The sequence below is a fragment of the Henckelia pumila genome, chromosome 3 (assembly GCF_033568475.1).
Source record: "Henckelia pumila isolate YLH828 chromosome 3, ASM3356847v2, whole genome shotgun sequence".
Taxonomy (NCBI): domain Eukaryota; kingdom Viridiplantae; phylum Streptophyta; class Magnoliopsida; order Lamiales; family Gesneriaceae; genus Henckelia; species Henckelia pumila.
In genome coordinates, this window is record NC_133122.1 from 140101576 (window position 1) to 140117986 (window position 16411).

Below are 16411 nucleotides of genomic sequence, written 5' to 3' on the forward strand. Positions count from 1 at the left end.
TCTATTAATCAGAGTATATGCTGTATTCACAGATTTCAAAGTATTCAGAGCTGTTGATAATCGGTATCATGACAGGTAAAATTCATTCTCGAACTTCGATTCATCTTCTCTGACTATTCTTTCAATTCAACAATAATATGTTGTACCTTTACCTCAAAAAGTACTCAATGTCTTCTGATCATCTGTATTACAATGTAATAGTAAACCCAATGTTTCAATCTGAAACATTATTTTTTGGCTTACTATTCGTCTTGCAACAAATCTAATCACGATTCAGTGATTTGATTACACAGACAGATCATCGTATGCAGTAATTTTAATCAATCTGTTCATAACTACCACCTGTTTACATCATCTATACTGTTTCATCATGGTAGTTTCGCAAAATATTCTTTCAAATCATAATCTCATTTCAATTATGGAGTTCCTAAACTGTCATTGAACTAATCTAATCAATGATTTTCAACTTCATCAGAAACTTTCTGTACGTTTAACTTCAAAAACGTACTAATTCTGTTACCTCTATTTGCTTTATCTTCTGATAAAACAAGTATTGGATGACTTTTAAATTTATTGTTGTGCATTATCTTCAAATCTGATATTTCTTTTCGGATATATCAAGCACAACCAGATAATCAATCATCATAGAATTCATTCATTCTGATCTGAGGCTTCAATTCATATCTCTATATGGCATTCTGTATTGAATTCTCATCACTTCAGTTTACTTTCTGTGTTTTTTTCATCTTCTAAACAGTTCTGGATTGCTTTAAATCAAAAATCATTCTAATTGGTCATATATTCATCTGAATCTTCAAACCAGAATACACAAAAATCTGAAATCAATTGATCGAATGCCTGTTTCATTCTTCATTTCTATTTCTCAATTGAAGTCTAATAACTTGATCTCATCTCAATGTTCTTTAATCCTTCCAAATCAATTCTCACTTAATTTGGATTACAGCAATTCTGACTATTTTAGTCTCTATCTCGATACTCAAGCACATAAATTCAAAGATCAATCAAATATTCATCTTGTTTCTTCGTTCTATTTCCCAATTCGTAACAAATCATATCATATATCAACCCAAACTTTTACCAAGAATTGAATTGAAATTTCTATCAGTTACGAGCCCAAAAATATTATAATATACTGAATGTATACATCAAACAATTAGTAACTCTTGAAATTCATAATCAGGGAAACTCACTTAAGTCAAGGTCATCCACAAAACAATAATATGAATGACAATATGCTAAGTGAAAACAACTCACTAGCATCTCAACTCAAGACGGGTAGATCAAATCAGACTCTATAAAAGAATAAGAGTCAATCAAATCGATTGAGGTCGAATATCAAAACCTCATAATCGATATCCCGAATTTCAAAAATTATGATTTTATGATGTAATAACTTCAGTAGAATCAAATAAAGACTCATCTGTAACTGATTTTCATATCATCATCTATTTTGTAAACCTCAAAAGAAGTATTCAATTCATAAACTCATCAATTCGCAATTAAATTTCAGTTCACAACTTAAACTAATGTCGAAAAGCTTACTGGAATATATCTGTAATCTCTATTCATTAGCATACTTATCAATGCTAATTAGATCTTGAACATATCTAGTGCATCGAATATACTGATTTCGAAATATTTATGTAATCAAACATCATATATCAAACCAAAATCACAGAATCTTAATTCGAGATTCTATATCATATCGTCATATTCATATGCACATTATGTTCTTGCTGATCTAATTTTATCGCTTCTTATCATCAATTCTTCTACTAATTTGTATTCGATTATTGCATCATCATCTATCATGCAACATAAACAGATATTTCAATATGAACAAAATCATATTCAGTTTCAGTTCATCGAAGCAATAGTTCCATTCTTCAGTTCAATTCACACAGTCTCTTTTCTGATACAAAGGTGATCATATAATAAGCTTTCAGCTATCATGAATCTATTGCACCAATAATAAACAGGTCAAAATAAAATAAATCTGTTACCTGAAATTTCATTCTCAGGTGCAATTTCATTCTGATCCTCTGTATACTGCTGGAATAGAAATTGTAGCTAAATATGTGTTTCTCTCACACACCGTAGCATCTTTACAATTTTAGTCCTTTTGCTTCATCATTCAGCTTCAGTTTTATTAAACAAGACTATGTCTTTCATAACATGTTTCAGTCGTCAACATTTATTCAGACATAATCTTTGAATTCAAGCCATAATTAAACAACTCAATCTTGAGCTTCATTATTATCATCCACAATTCAAAGAATCATAGTAGGCTTGCAAATTCTAATAAGGCATTCCTCAAAATTCAAAATATTCAGCTTCAAGAGGGTATATTTTCCTTTCTCATCATTTCTATCCGTTGTGGCAAAGAATAATAAACAAAATTCTGTTCTAAGAACTTACCAACAATCAATATACCTCTGCCTTCTCATCATTTCTTCATTAGAATCCACCATCTGGTTGCTAGGTTTTCGAAGTTGGTATTCAATCAATCTAATCCGATATTTGAACAACTGATCAAATTTTTCAAGTCAACTTCTATCTGCAGCAACATCTATTCATTCGCTGATGTACTATTCTGTTCTGTTCAATCAGAGATACTTCATTCAGCTGAGCAATAATACAGTTCTGTTAAATCTGACCATACCATTTTGTTCAGTCTGGCCATACTATGTTGTCAGTCTGGGGTGCTTACATCACCCAAAGAACACTGTTCTCTTCAATTCTGGGTGCTTACATCACCCGGGGAAATTCTTATAATAACATCGATAAGAATTCGAAAATTTACAAATCAGTAAATTAATCAATTCAATTTCAAAAGTAGATCAAGAGCACATGCAATTTATTAAATAATCGAATCAAATACTGCATAATCATGCAATACTATAAATGCATGTGACTCACTCTATCCCGCTCAGCTTCTATCTCAGTCCAGAACCTACGCTCTGATACCACCTATTGTGGGGACCTCGGGTTGCTAATCTCATCTTAGGGCAACTAATGATTAATTAAACAATTAATCAAACAATTAAAAGATAATAAATCAAAAGCAGAATTTTTTTTTAAAAATCTAGAGCCTCGCTCGATCGGGCAAAATCAGCCGATCGAGCGAGCAAGAAAAATCATGCTCTCGGGTCTGCATCACTTTTGACCTCGCTCGATCGGGCAAAAGCAACCGATCGAGCGAGCAAGAAATTTCATATTTTCTGCCCAAGAAAACAGGCCTCGCTCGATCGGTGATATTCACCCGATTGAGCGGGATCTTCTTCTTCAGAATACTGCAGAATTCATTTTGCTGTCAAAACTAGAACCAAGTCATATATTCTCCATAAAAATTGATCAAAAGCATGCTACAATATCTAGGAACATGCATATAATCATATATAATGACTTGAGCATATAATCATGCAATTCTTACATCAAACAGATAACGTAAAAGACATTAAATCACAAGCTACACCAAAGTCATAAGTGAGCTTCAAGTCTCAAGTCTTCTACTAGGTTTGATGTACTCTAATACATATTCATTCAGCTATAAACCCGAGTCCTCACGTGCTAAATCTCGCTCCCAAGCTGTCAATGTCATCTCAGACCAGCTCCTGCCCCATCTGTTGTGATGCACACATACAAAACAAAACAACAGCTGGATAAACTCCGGTGAGAAATCATTCTCAGTATAATCGACATATAAATGCGTTAAATAAATTCATATCTACTCTAAACATATCAACTCAAGAATAGAGTAAAATAACGCATATTTCGACTCAAATTTCAAATCAAGACTTCAATTTATATAGCGCGCTTATCTCAAGAATTGATTCTTATCACTTCATTGCCATCAAGATTCGTAACCGATCTTGACATGGATATCCATCTATCGTAGCCATTCCGGGCTAGAAAATAAGGTTAACCGCAACCTTGGCATAGAATCAATTCAATATATTATCACATCATATCGAAAGCAATAAAGATCCACTACCTGTGATGGATCGACAATAACATAAGTTCTACCTCAAGAACAAGTACTTAAACAAGTATGTGATTTGTTTGGGATAATTCAAGAAGTATCATTCTTGAGTATCAAATCCCTGACTTTCGATGTCATCTTATACCTTTCATTCTCGAGTTTGTCATGTTCCACATCTGGATAGGAAGTACAACAACTCCTACAAGAATCTAATCATTCAAACATCAATCAATCTTCAATCAAATTCACTTCTATCTTGATCACTTCTTCTTCGGTTTCAAGTTGAGGTTCTTGAGTCAATAGTCTCCTATTAAACTGTGAAACATAGCATCAAAACATGCATATCAAACTTCATTCTATTCAATCATTTCAGAATCGAGTCAAAATCATCAATATACATTCAATCAACATCATTTCAAACTTCAACTTCTTCTTATTCGGTACAACTCGGAGTCGTGAATCGTTAGCCTTCGAAACTCAACTGAAATCGAGAATTAAAAATGCCATAACATTCATAACATCTAAACAACTATCTCAACTCAGTTATAGGCTATCAAAACGATGTCAAAACATCAACCGACGGCATAGCGATTGAAAATCGGGAACCGACAAAATATCGAAACCATTTCTAATCAATTCAATCATTCGTATCACTTATATCAGCAATATAATCCCATCAGAATCATCATACCAGCCAGATCATAGTCTATACAACTCAAAACATCTACTGGAAATCATAGCTAATACAAACGATAGTTGTTCGTCAATTCGGTTTCGATATAGAATCGCATATACTTTGAAGAACATAATCATAAACTCAAACGTACTGATTCTGCCAAATACTGATTTCGAAACCTAACTCAAACATCATAATACTTACACGAGATCAAATCCCTCGTCGCAAGGATTTCAGAACATCTTTCGGAATTGAAATCGGACGAGCGGATCAAAAGTTACGGGGTTTCAAAAATCAAGAATCCAAAAAGAAAATGAAGAGAAGCTCGGCTCCTGTTCTCATTTCTGAATTCCTTAACACATATGCACGTGTACATGCTGATAATCTGATTAAAATCAGATATGTATTGCATATTTGCAATTTAACTCCTTAAGTCTTCATTAATTGCAATTTAGTCCTCGGCCCTCTTTTTAATTTAATTTCAATTCTAAATAATTTAAGAATATTAGAATTTAAATCAAAACTCAAAATATTCCCAAATTAAATATACTCGGATTAAAATAAATTAAATTCGGATTAAATCAATAATCCCGGCCTTTTTCACTTTAGCCCTTGCAACTTCGATAATTTCAAATCAACCCCTGATCGGGTTTCATCTTCAAAATTAATCTTCTTTAATTCCCGAAACATGAAATTTAAATCTTAAATTCCCTAAATATTCAAATCGAATATTTATTCTTTTAATTTAAGAATTATCGGAATTTAATTCTCAAAATCCGTAAATTCTCAAATTAAATATTTTCGGCTCGAAAATTAAATCTATCATTTCTATAAATTCTCAAATCAATATTAGCCCATAATATGGAATTTAATTCTCAAATCCCATAATTAATAATTTAATATTTTCGGGCCTTACAGGTGGGGTCTTATGACACTTGTAAAAAGTGTGTCTTCAACTTAGTGGATTAAGTCCATCATCTATATCTTATTTGGGCTCAAAGATATGGGCAGTCCATCTACTATTTTTGGGCCTAAATAAGGGATCCCGATAGCGAACAAACTCAAATGGAAGTCGGTAGACTGAAAGTTAGTTAGTTATAAAATGGGACCTATGAGATCGAAAGATGGAAACACACTAAAAGGAAATTCAGAAGACACATAAGGAAATACAAGCTCGAATACACTTGCTCGTGTGATCAAGATATAGAAACAACAACAGAAGAAAGAGTTATAGAGGAAGAAAATCAAGGCAATACTGAGAATATGGAGATAGGATATTCAATGAATATATCGCATTTGATTTGGTTCAAAGCTCTGTAATCTTTTGAATTCTTGTGGTATATCAATTAAGTTTTCTGGGTGTTTCGTCCGTGGATGTAGGTCAATTTGGCCGAACCATGTATATCGATCTTTGTTGATTTTTCTTGATTTTTGTGTGTTATATAAATTGCTTGTGTGATCTTGCATTGGTGTGGAATCATTTTATGCAAGAGAGGTGATTGAATCTGCATTGGAGTGATTCTTGTATTCTCGTTAGCTAGGTGATTTCTTGGTGAATAGTTGATTGCATTGTTAACAAGTGGCGCCATCTATGGGAATCGCATCGGAGAAAATGGGATCACTGAAGTTTGATTTGGAGAAATTCACTGGGAAGAACGATTTTTCTTTATGGAGATCAAGATGAGGGCAATAGTGATTTAATAGGGTTTGATGGATGCTCTTGAAGGGAAGGAAGAAAGGTCTTGGGATGAAAAGGCGGTCAAAGATAGAGAGATCATGATGAACAAGGCACACAGTACAATTATATTGTGTCTTGGAGATAAACCACTACGTGAAGTGGCCAAAGAGACATCACCAGGTGATGTTTGGAACAAATTGGAGTCTCTCTGTATGACTAAATCCTTGGCTAACAGGTTATATATGAAGCAGAGACTTTATTCCTTTAAGATACATCAAGAAAAGGAACTGGATGAACAAATAGATAATTTTATCAAGATTATTGATGATCTGAAAAATCTTGACATAAAACTAGAAGATGAGTATCGAGCACTGATACTATTGAATGCACTTCCTAAGTCATATGAGAATTTCAGAGATGCTATGTTGTATGAAAGGGAGCAATCAATAACATTGGAAAAGGTGCAATCGGCAATTCAATCTAAGGAGTTACAGAAAAAGCTTAAAAATTCTTTGGAGTCTAAGGGGGAAAGTTTGGCCATTCGAGGGAGATCTGATAAGAGAACAAAGAGAACAAAGGATTATAGATCTAGATCGAAAAGCCAAACGAGATATAAGTGTTTCCATTGTCATAAGGAAGGACATTTTAAGAGAGACTGCCCGGATAGGAAATAAAAAGCTAAGGATGAGGGGGAAGCTGTTGTTGTTGCTGATGGTTATGAGGCCGCTGAAGCACTGAATTTAACTGGACAAGATCCTATAAATGAGTGGATATTAGACTCGGGATGCTCATTCCATATGTGTCCTAATAAGTCTTGGTTTGAGAAAATCAAAGAATCTGAGGAAGGGGTGGTGTTACTTGAAACAATAAAGCTTGCAAAATTAAAGGTATTGGAAGTATAAAACTGAGAATGCATGATGGTACAGACAAGATCTTGCAAGAAGTCAGACTGGTAACTGAATTAAAAAGGAACTTGATATCTCTTGGAACCTTGGACTCACTTGGTTATGTGTTCAAATCAGAAAGGGGAACACTTAAGGTAATTAAAGGGTCCCTTTTGGTCATGAAAGCAGTAAAGAAAAACTCTTTGTATACTCTACTAGGAAGCACAGTTATTGGAGGTGCAGCAGTGGTACAAGAAAGAGTGATTAACACACAATTATGGCACTTAAGGTTTGGCCACTTGAGTAAAAGTGGCCTACAGGATTTAGCCAAGCAAAATTTATTGTGTGGGGACAAGATCACTGATCTGGATCTTTGTGAGCATTGTGTGTTTGGCAAAGCAAAGAGGGAAAAGTTCCAGCAGGCAGTTCATACATCAGCTAAACCACTGCAGTATGTTCACTTTGATCTTTGGGGTCCATCAAGGACAGAAACAAATGGAGGAGGTAGATATTTCATGTCCATAATTGATGACTTTACAAGAAGACTTTGGGTTTATGTACTCAAGACTAAGGATGAAGCTCTGAGCAAGTTTAAAGACTGGTTCAAATAACAGAAACCAAACTAGACATGAAAGTGAAGAACTTGAGGACTGATAATTGTTTGGAATATTGCTCTGAGGAATTTGCACAATATTGTAAGTCTAAGGGGATCACAAGGCAAAGGAAAAACCCAAGAACTCCACAGCAAAATGGATTGGCAGAGATAATGATCGAACTTTGCTTGAAAGATAAGGTGTATGTTGCTATATGCTGGTCTTCCAAAGTCATTTTGTGGTGAGGCACTATCTACTGCATGTTACCTGATAAACAGAAGTCCTTCTAGTGCAATAGGCTTCAAGACTCCTATGGAATTATGGAGTGGAACTCCATATGATTAATCAAAGCTCAAGATATTTGGTTGCTTAGCATATGCTCATATCAAGCAAGATAAGCTGGAACCAAGAGCCTTGAGGTGTGTTTTCATAGGGTATCCCGAGGGAGTCAAAGGGTATAAGGTATGGAACATGGAGTCTATTGGCACAAGATGCTTCAATACCAAGGATGTCACATTTGATGAAACAAGATTTGGATATTTAGTAAACAAAGAACCGAATGTCCAAAAAGATGTTATTCTGAATGAATCTCAGGCTGAGGTGGAGCTTATGAAGGAGAATTCATTACAGGAAAGTAAGGAACACTTTGAAACAGTGCAGCTAACAGAAGATGTGTCAAGTAAGGAGGATCTAAGTACTTATGAGCTGGCCAGAGATAGAACAAGGAGGGAAACAAGGCCTCCTCAAAGACTTGGCTATGCTGATTTGACATGGTATGCATTAACTATAGCAGAACAGGTGAATCAAATTGAACCATCAAATTATAGGGAAGAAATGTCTGGAAAACACAGAAAGCATTGGTCAGAAGCAATGGATGATGAGTTCAGCTCACTAATAAAGAACAACACCTGGAAACTTGTCACCAGACCACAAAAACAAAGAGTTCTTGGATGTAAATGGATTTACAAAGTGAAAGAAGCTAGAAGAGCAGATAACAAGCTGAAATTTAAAGCAATATTAGTTGCAAAAAGTTATGCTCAAATTGAAGGGATTAACTTCAATGAAATATACTCTCCAGTAGTGAAACTTTGTTCAATAAGAATAGTTCTTGCAGCTGCCGTAAACTGGATTGGGACCTAGAACAGCTTGATGTTAAGACAGCCTTCTTGCATGGAGAATTAGAAGAGATTATCTACATGGAACAGCTGGAGGGATACATAATGCCTAGAAATGAAAACAAAGTGTGCTTGTTGAACAGATCATTGTATCACTACAAAAAAACACCTTTTTTAGAAGCGATTTTTTAAGAGCGGCTTCAAAACCGCTCTTGAAAGTTGCAAGTAGGATAAATTTTGAGCGAACCATTTGTTTTGTCTGACCTTTTAAGAGCGTTTTTGAAACCGCGACTACAGATTGTGTGTAACAGCGGTTTGTACAAACCATTGCTATCAACCGTTTCTATTGATATAATATTTAGGAGCACTCCTGATACTGGTCTTACTGAATAGATATAGCAACAATTATTTGTAAATTGTTGCTATCATTCGCTCTTATTGTGCTAACCTTTAGGATCAAGTTTGAGCCCGCTTATAATGAGTACTTTTAACAACGATTTATTCATTTGTTGTTATATACCGTTTCTATTGCGTTATTTTTTAAGATCTATTTTTATACCACTCTTATAAAATACTTTTAGGTGCGGTTTATACAAATCGTTCTCTAAACCGTTCGTAAAAGTTCAGGCAATAGAATCGATTTATATTATCGTTTGTATTGAGTTAACTTTTAGAGACGGTCATAAAAGCACAAATATCAACCGTTTCTATTGATATAATATTTAGGAGCACTTCTGATACTGTTCTGGCTAAATAGTTATAGCAACAATTATTTGTAAATCGTTGCTATCATTCGCTCTTATTGTGCTAACCTTTAGGAACAATTTTGAGCCCGCTTCTAATGAGTACTTTTAACAACTATTTATTCAGTTGTTGCTATATACCGTTTCTATTGCGTTATTTTGTAAGATCGATTTTTATACCACTCTTATAAAATATTTTTATGTGTGGTTTTTACAAATCGTTCTCTAAACCGTTCGTAAAAATTCAGGCAATAGAATCGATTTCTACTATCGTTTGTATTGCCTTAATTTTTAGAAACGGTCATAAAAGCACTGATATTGGACACTTTGTGCATTGTTTCATGTGAATCGATGTCATAAAATACTTCTATAGGTTTACTTCAAAGAGCACTTTTACAAAACACTAATATTAAATATTTTTTGTAGCAATTTGTATGTACTTTATTGTAAACCAGTTCCATTGATTTTTTTTAAATTTAAAAAAAGTGTTTAAATAACACTCCTACTAAATGCTTTTATTAATTTTGATGCAATTTAAATGATTAAAATAAACAATAATAAACTAAAAATTATTATAAATGACAATTCATTCACTAAATAGCATCTCTTAAAATATATAATCCAATTAAAATTATTAATTTAATGAAATTTTGATTTTTTCGGTCGATTCGATTTTTACATATATAATCTGAAATCGAACCAAACATCTAGCATCTCCTAACACTTGTTCGTCTGTGTAGACTCATCCCAGTTAAAAATCCAACCCGATCAATTAAGATTGAAATTAAAACTTGCTTATTAGACCAAATTCGAGGTAAATTTTTTGTTACATTACAACTTATAAGTTTATAACACGGTCATGATAACACCACTATGTCTAAAAAGTTGGCTTTGTAACATAATTGTTATATTAATTTATTGTTATGTAACTAAAGTGATCAAACAACGGCGTAAGGGTCGAATGGGTCGGATCGACCCTCCAGACTAACTAATTTGAAAAAAAAAACTAAAATACCTGATATTTCAAACAAAAATATTAGTGATTTTACACAATAATAAATACCACAATAAAAAATCATACAAAATTTTAATGCAACGATTATATTTGTATAAAATCTCACGTACCCATATAATATGAATGACATAAATAGGAACTTCATTATGCAAAAAATTCCAATAATATAAGATATTAAAACACATCAAAATATTAGTTTAAAAAGTTTCAAAAAAACTCACATAAAATATAATAAGTGTCTTGATGCTAAAACAATTTGCAAAAATTTAACAAAAAATTAAAAATCTTATCTTTGTAAAACTGACTGGTCACCTCGGTTAACCACAACATGTGCGTATTTAGGCCCGCCTTTAAATTGACTAATAAAGCTATAACTCAACTCATCAATTTAAAGCTATAACTCAACTCATCAATTTCTCTTGGAGACTCTATATATGACCACATTTTCGATGATTGTATCCACAAACAACAAATATCTTAATAAACAATTTAATATATTTAATTTGATACTTAGTTAGTGCTTTAAATTATTAAATATAATTCTTAGAAACAAAAAAAATTGAAAGCAATGACATTCGAATTGAAGTTCATATAATTAAATTAAAAATATAGATACATATATTTACTAAATTGTAATTTTTTTACAGTGTAAAATTTTCATTTACTTACATTAAATTATCTCTATACAAAAAATTCCTTAATAATTAATTTGCCTACACTTAAGCTATTTATTAGTATTCATTCTTTATATTTTCTAATTATTATGATTACAATTAATTAATTATGTAAAAATAAAATCAAAATTACCGCCAATTTTTTCCCAATACCAAATAGCCGCCTAATTATTTGGAAAGACCGCCAATGTATATCATAAAATATATGGCCAATTTGAAATCAAATCTGTCGAGATCAATTTTTAAAGATAAGCTATATCACAACTAATTATAGAACCAACTTTCTATTTTGTTTATTTTGTTATTTAAACCTCTTCATATCTCCTAATCTTGTATTTCTTCCTCCGGCTGCAATTTCTTTCATATCCCTCGGTATGTTTTTACTTTTTCGTTTGTTTCATCTTTTTTACTTTGAAACTATTTTTAATAGATATCTATTATTATTTTTAGGTTGATTTTGAATATGAAAAACAAAAGAATGTGAATGTTGTTTCAAAATATAAGAAGACGATCTGAAAGAGATGAATCAAACAATAGGAGATCTGGAGATGAACCTAAATCACGAGACTCGAGATCATATTCTCTATCGCAGATAGAAAATGATTCAATAGGATCGGGACAAAATTATGATAACGAAGAAGGTTTTTCTTTTTCTTTTTTTGCATGAATTATTGGTTACGTTTCAACTTAAAATAAACCTCATGTTTTGCATATGTTTTTTAGGTCGTAATGTGGATATGTGTTTGCCCCAAAACCAACCAAGGATCTAGAAGCACAAAGGAAAATGGAAATGGAGCAGATGCGACAGACGCAAAATTTTCAGTTACAAAATTTTACTCGTGTAATTCAAAGATGGTATCTGGAACTGCCGGAGGATCTCGTGGGCCAGAATTTTTGCCTTCACAGGTAATCACATGTCTAATACTATTATTATATTACACTAATGAATCAATTTAAGAAAAAATTTGTATAAATATGTGATATTAAATTTTATTTTTTAGATGGCAACTATCATGGCAAGTATTATGCAGGAACAAGAAAATATTCCATCAAATGCACATGAAAGTAATCGTAGATCTCCATCGCTATCAGAGAATAATGAATAAATTTAATTTTTAAGAAACATTTTTATTTAGTTAGAAATTCTTGTTATGTTTTGAATTTTAGAGATTTTCATTTATTTTATATTAACAATTGGAATAATATTGTTATTTTTTTGGACGTAAGTTTTTTTGTTTTATACGTTCAATTTGTTAATTAGGATAACAATATTAGAGGTTTTTATTATTTAATTTGTGATCATTTATTTGTAAAAATAAGAAAATTAAAAAATTGCTAAATTTGTACGCAATTTGAATAATTATATGTAAGTCATTCAATTTTTCTTAAATCTTAAATTACAAATTTGATTCAAACTGCTTTAAATGTCTCAAAAACCGCTTCTATATCTATTATTTTATGAATTGTCCGAAACTAATCTCTTATCCACGGCTTGAAAATGATCCTAAATTTCTTCAAATTTATGGCTTTACAAGCGCTTTCAAAGTATTTGTAAAACATTATTATTAGGATCGATTGGGAATCACTCCAATATATCCGATCTCAAGATTGGTTAATAACCGCTCATACATCCAAAGGCTTCAAGATCGTTCTCGATCACTCTTAAATTACTAGTTACATGAGTGGTTTGAAATCGCTCTCATAGCTCTGATGTATAGAAGCGATCAAAAACCATTATTAAACACACAGGTTTCGATATGGTTTAAAACCATCCTTATATTTGTCGTTTTAACATCATTTTTTAACTAGTCTTATATCCACAACTAGTAGGAGTGGTCACACCGGTCCTATATTTCTAACATCAATAGCATTTTACAATCGTTCTTATATCCATGTCTTGTAGCACTGGTGAAAAAACGTTCTTACATATTGCTTATTTCGAAGTGGTTTGCAACCACTCTTGTCTTTACAACTACAGGATTGGTTTGAAACCGTTGCTATTTGCATGATATCTAAGAACGGTTATTACCCGCGCTTATAACAAACAATTGGAGCGGTTTTCCAGTTTTCATTGGAAAAACTGTTGCTATAAGATATAGGGATGGTGATAAGAGGAACGGTCTGGTAACTGTTGGTAATAGTTTAAGATCGGTGGAAAACCACTCTTAAAACTGAAAAAAAAAAACCGTTCTTATATGGCTATTTTTTTTGTAGTGTATGGCTTAAAGAAGAGTCCTCGAAAATGGAATAAAATATTTGATGATTTCATGATGAAACTCAAGTTTCTGAGAAGCAACTATGACAATTGCGTATACATCATGAAACAAGGAAAACAAGTGACACTGCTGCTACTACTTTATGTGGATGATATTTTGATTGCAAGCAAAGATAAATTGGAAATCTAAAGAATAAAGGATAAGCTAAGTTCAGAATTTGACATGAAAGATTTGGGTGAAGCCAAGAGGATCTTAGGCATGAATATCATAAGGGAAAGGGAATTGAGAAGATTAAACTTGTATCAATCAGTTTAAATGAAGAAAGTATTACTGAGATTCAACATGAATCAATGCAAAACAGTAAGCACACCAGTAGCATAAAACATCAGACTTTCTTTAGAGCAGTCACCTAAAACCGAGGAAGAAAGGCAAGATATGAAAGATAATCCTTATGCTAGTGGTGTTGGCAGTATAATGTATGTTATGGTATGCAGTAGACCTGATCTAGCATATTCCATAAGCTTAGTTTCAAGGTTCATGTTAGATCCTGGAGCAGAACACTAGAAGGCTCTTAAGTATGTGATGAGATACTTAAGAGGATCATCACTCTTGGGACTAAGTTTTTGAGATCAAGGAAGCAAATAAAATCCCATAGTTGGATATGTAGACGCAGACTGTAGTGATCCGTATCCATAATTAACGATTAATGAGTATATTAATCGTGTGATCGAGTTTTGCTTTATTAATACATGATTAAGGAAGTTTCGGTTGGATTAACGAACTTCAGAAATGGATTCGGAATGATCGGAAATGACCCGAAGGGTGACCAGGAACGGAAGCAACGTTCTGGCAGCTGTTGTCATCCGTGACATCAACAATATTACGTCATTGCTTACGCACTTGATGGGACATCAGAAGCAACGATGGGGATCGGAAGCAACGTTCGTCAGGCAGAACGGACGCAATGAACCCGAACGGATGAAACGTTCCGTATCTATAAATAGAGGGTCCGAGAGCTCATTTCTCGCACCTCTCTCCTCTTTTTTCTCTCGACTTCTAGGCCTTCTAACTCAGATCTAGGGAGATCTAGGCTTTCTATAGGAATTCTGGAAGTGGAACAACGATCTAGACTTCGTAGCGGAGCTGTGGCCTAGTTTTGAGGCTATCGACAGCAAAGTGCTAACGACGGACGCATGTATAGCTTTGGCTTCCTAAAAATATTTAGGAGTATAGAATAGCTTAGTTAAGGCTTTTACAGCTTAATTTTGATGCATGGGTAATTGCATTGTAGTAGCAGTAGACTAAACTAGTAGGCTTGGAGTTTAGACCAGAGGAGCTAGGTTTTGACCAGCAGTGTTAGAGGTACGTAAGTACTGACCGAGATAGCCGACATGATATATTTGTATGTATGTTGCATGAGTATGTGCTATATGTTTTCCTATGTTTTAGCATGTTTTTCGACCTTAGCACATGCATGATTTTATGTGTGACTGCGTCTGGAGAGATGTGAGTCATTGACAGTCTCCATAGGGAACAGTGATCTCATGTTGGACTCGAGTCAGGTATGATAGTTTCCATATGGGACTTGTATCCTATTTTTGATTCGGGTCTGGATGGGGTTGGCTCAGCCCTGATATAGAAATATACGAGTATCCAAGGAGTCGCTCTCTAGCCGGTACTATATATTTCTGGCGCCATGAGCAAGTGTTTTACCTGGGATTTTAAATCATTTGTGTGCGCATATTTGTACATATATCATTGCTTATGTATTGAGTGTTATCGCTCATGCCCCTGTGTTTGGGTATTGTGGTGTACCTTGTGGTGGGGCAGGTTTGAGGCTGGACGGTCCAGGCGGCGCTCAGCAGGATTGAGGATCCGAGAGTGTGAGGTTTTAGAGGGTAGGGATTTGTTTATCCTGAACCTTCGATTTGGTTGTATAATGGTATTTATACACTTTTGTTATCGTTGGTTGTATTCTGCCAATTGGATTTGTTCTATTTTTAATTATCCGCTACTTACGCATTAAGTTTTATTGCATGCTCTATTTAACTCTGATTAGATAGTGGATCTGGGTTGAGTCACTACACTTTTTGGTATCAGAGCGCATTGCATTGGGAATTACATAAAGCGGATTAAGTAATTATCTGTTCTTATGCGACAGATGACAGATTATGATGAGAGCCACGATAGCGGAGGCGGCGGTCAATGGGGCGATCCGAATGATCGTAGACGTCGTCGAGGACAGCCTGAGGAGCGCAAACGAGTGAGCATGCGCAGGTTTAAGGAGGTTAGCCCAAAGCCCTTTACAGGAGGTGAGACGCTAGAGGAGGCTGAGGATTGGCTCGAGAGGATGGAGCAGTGTTTTCAGGAGTTCCGTTGCACAGACAAGGATAAGATGGAGATTCTTGCCTTTATGCTTGAGGGACGAGCGAGGAAGTGGTGGAGATCTACTTCCGCACCATTCATAGCAGCGAGAGGAGTAGCCACGTGGGGCGAGTTCCGTACAGCTTATCAGAGACTGTATTTCCCTTCAGCTCTACGATAGGCGAAAGCCAGTGAGTTACTGAGTCTGCGACAGGGTACGATGATGATCGAGGAGTACCAGCAGAAGTTCTTTGATCTGCTACCTTATTGTCCTCACATTGCCGATAGTTCTATGGCAAAGTATGACCATTTCCTTCAGGGTCTGAACCCTGAGATTCATCGGATGGTTGCTGTGGGAAGTGATATGACCTACGAGGGCTTGGTGGACCGTTGTCGCCAGGCAGAGGACAGTATCCGGAGGAACAGGGGACTCTTCTCTTCTTCTTCCAG

General features: G+C 34.3%; 1 long non-coding RNA gene across 2 annotated transcripts; it reads left to right on the forward strand.

Annotated features, from left to right (window-relative positions):
• The first annotated feature begins 11624 nt into the window (after positions 1-11624).
• Positions 11625-12602, forward strand: LOC140886204 (uncharacterized). 2 transcript variants are annotated; one of them, XR_012151473.1, is made up of 4 exons: positions 11731-11753; positions 11919-12022; positions 12105-12287; positions 12383-12602. It is a non-coding gene; the product is annotated as an uncharacterized lncRNA (long non-coding RNA). The 2 variants fall into 2 exon arrangements; XR_012151472.1 differs by lacking the exon at positions 11919-12022 and having other exon boundaries at positions 11625-11753.
• The last annotated feature ends 3809 nt before the right edge of the window (positions 12603-16411 follow it).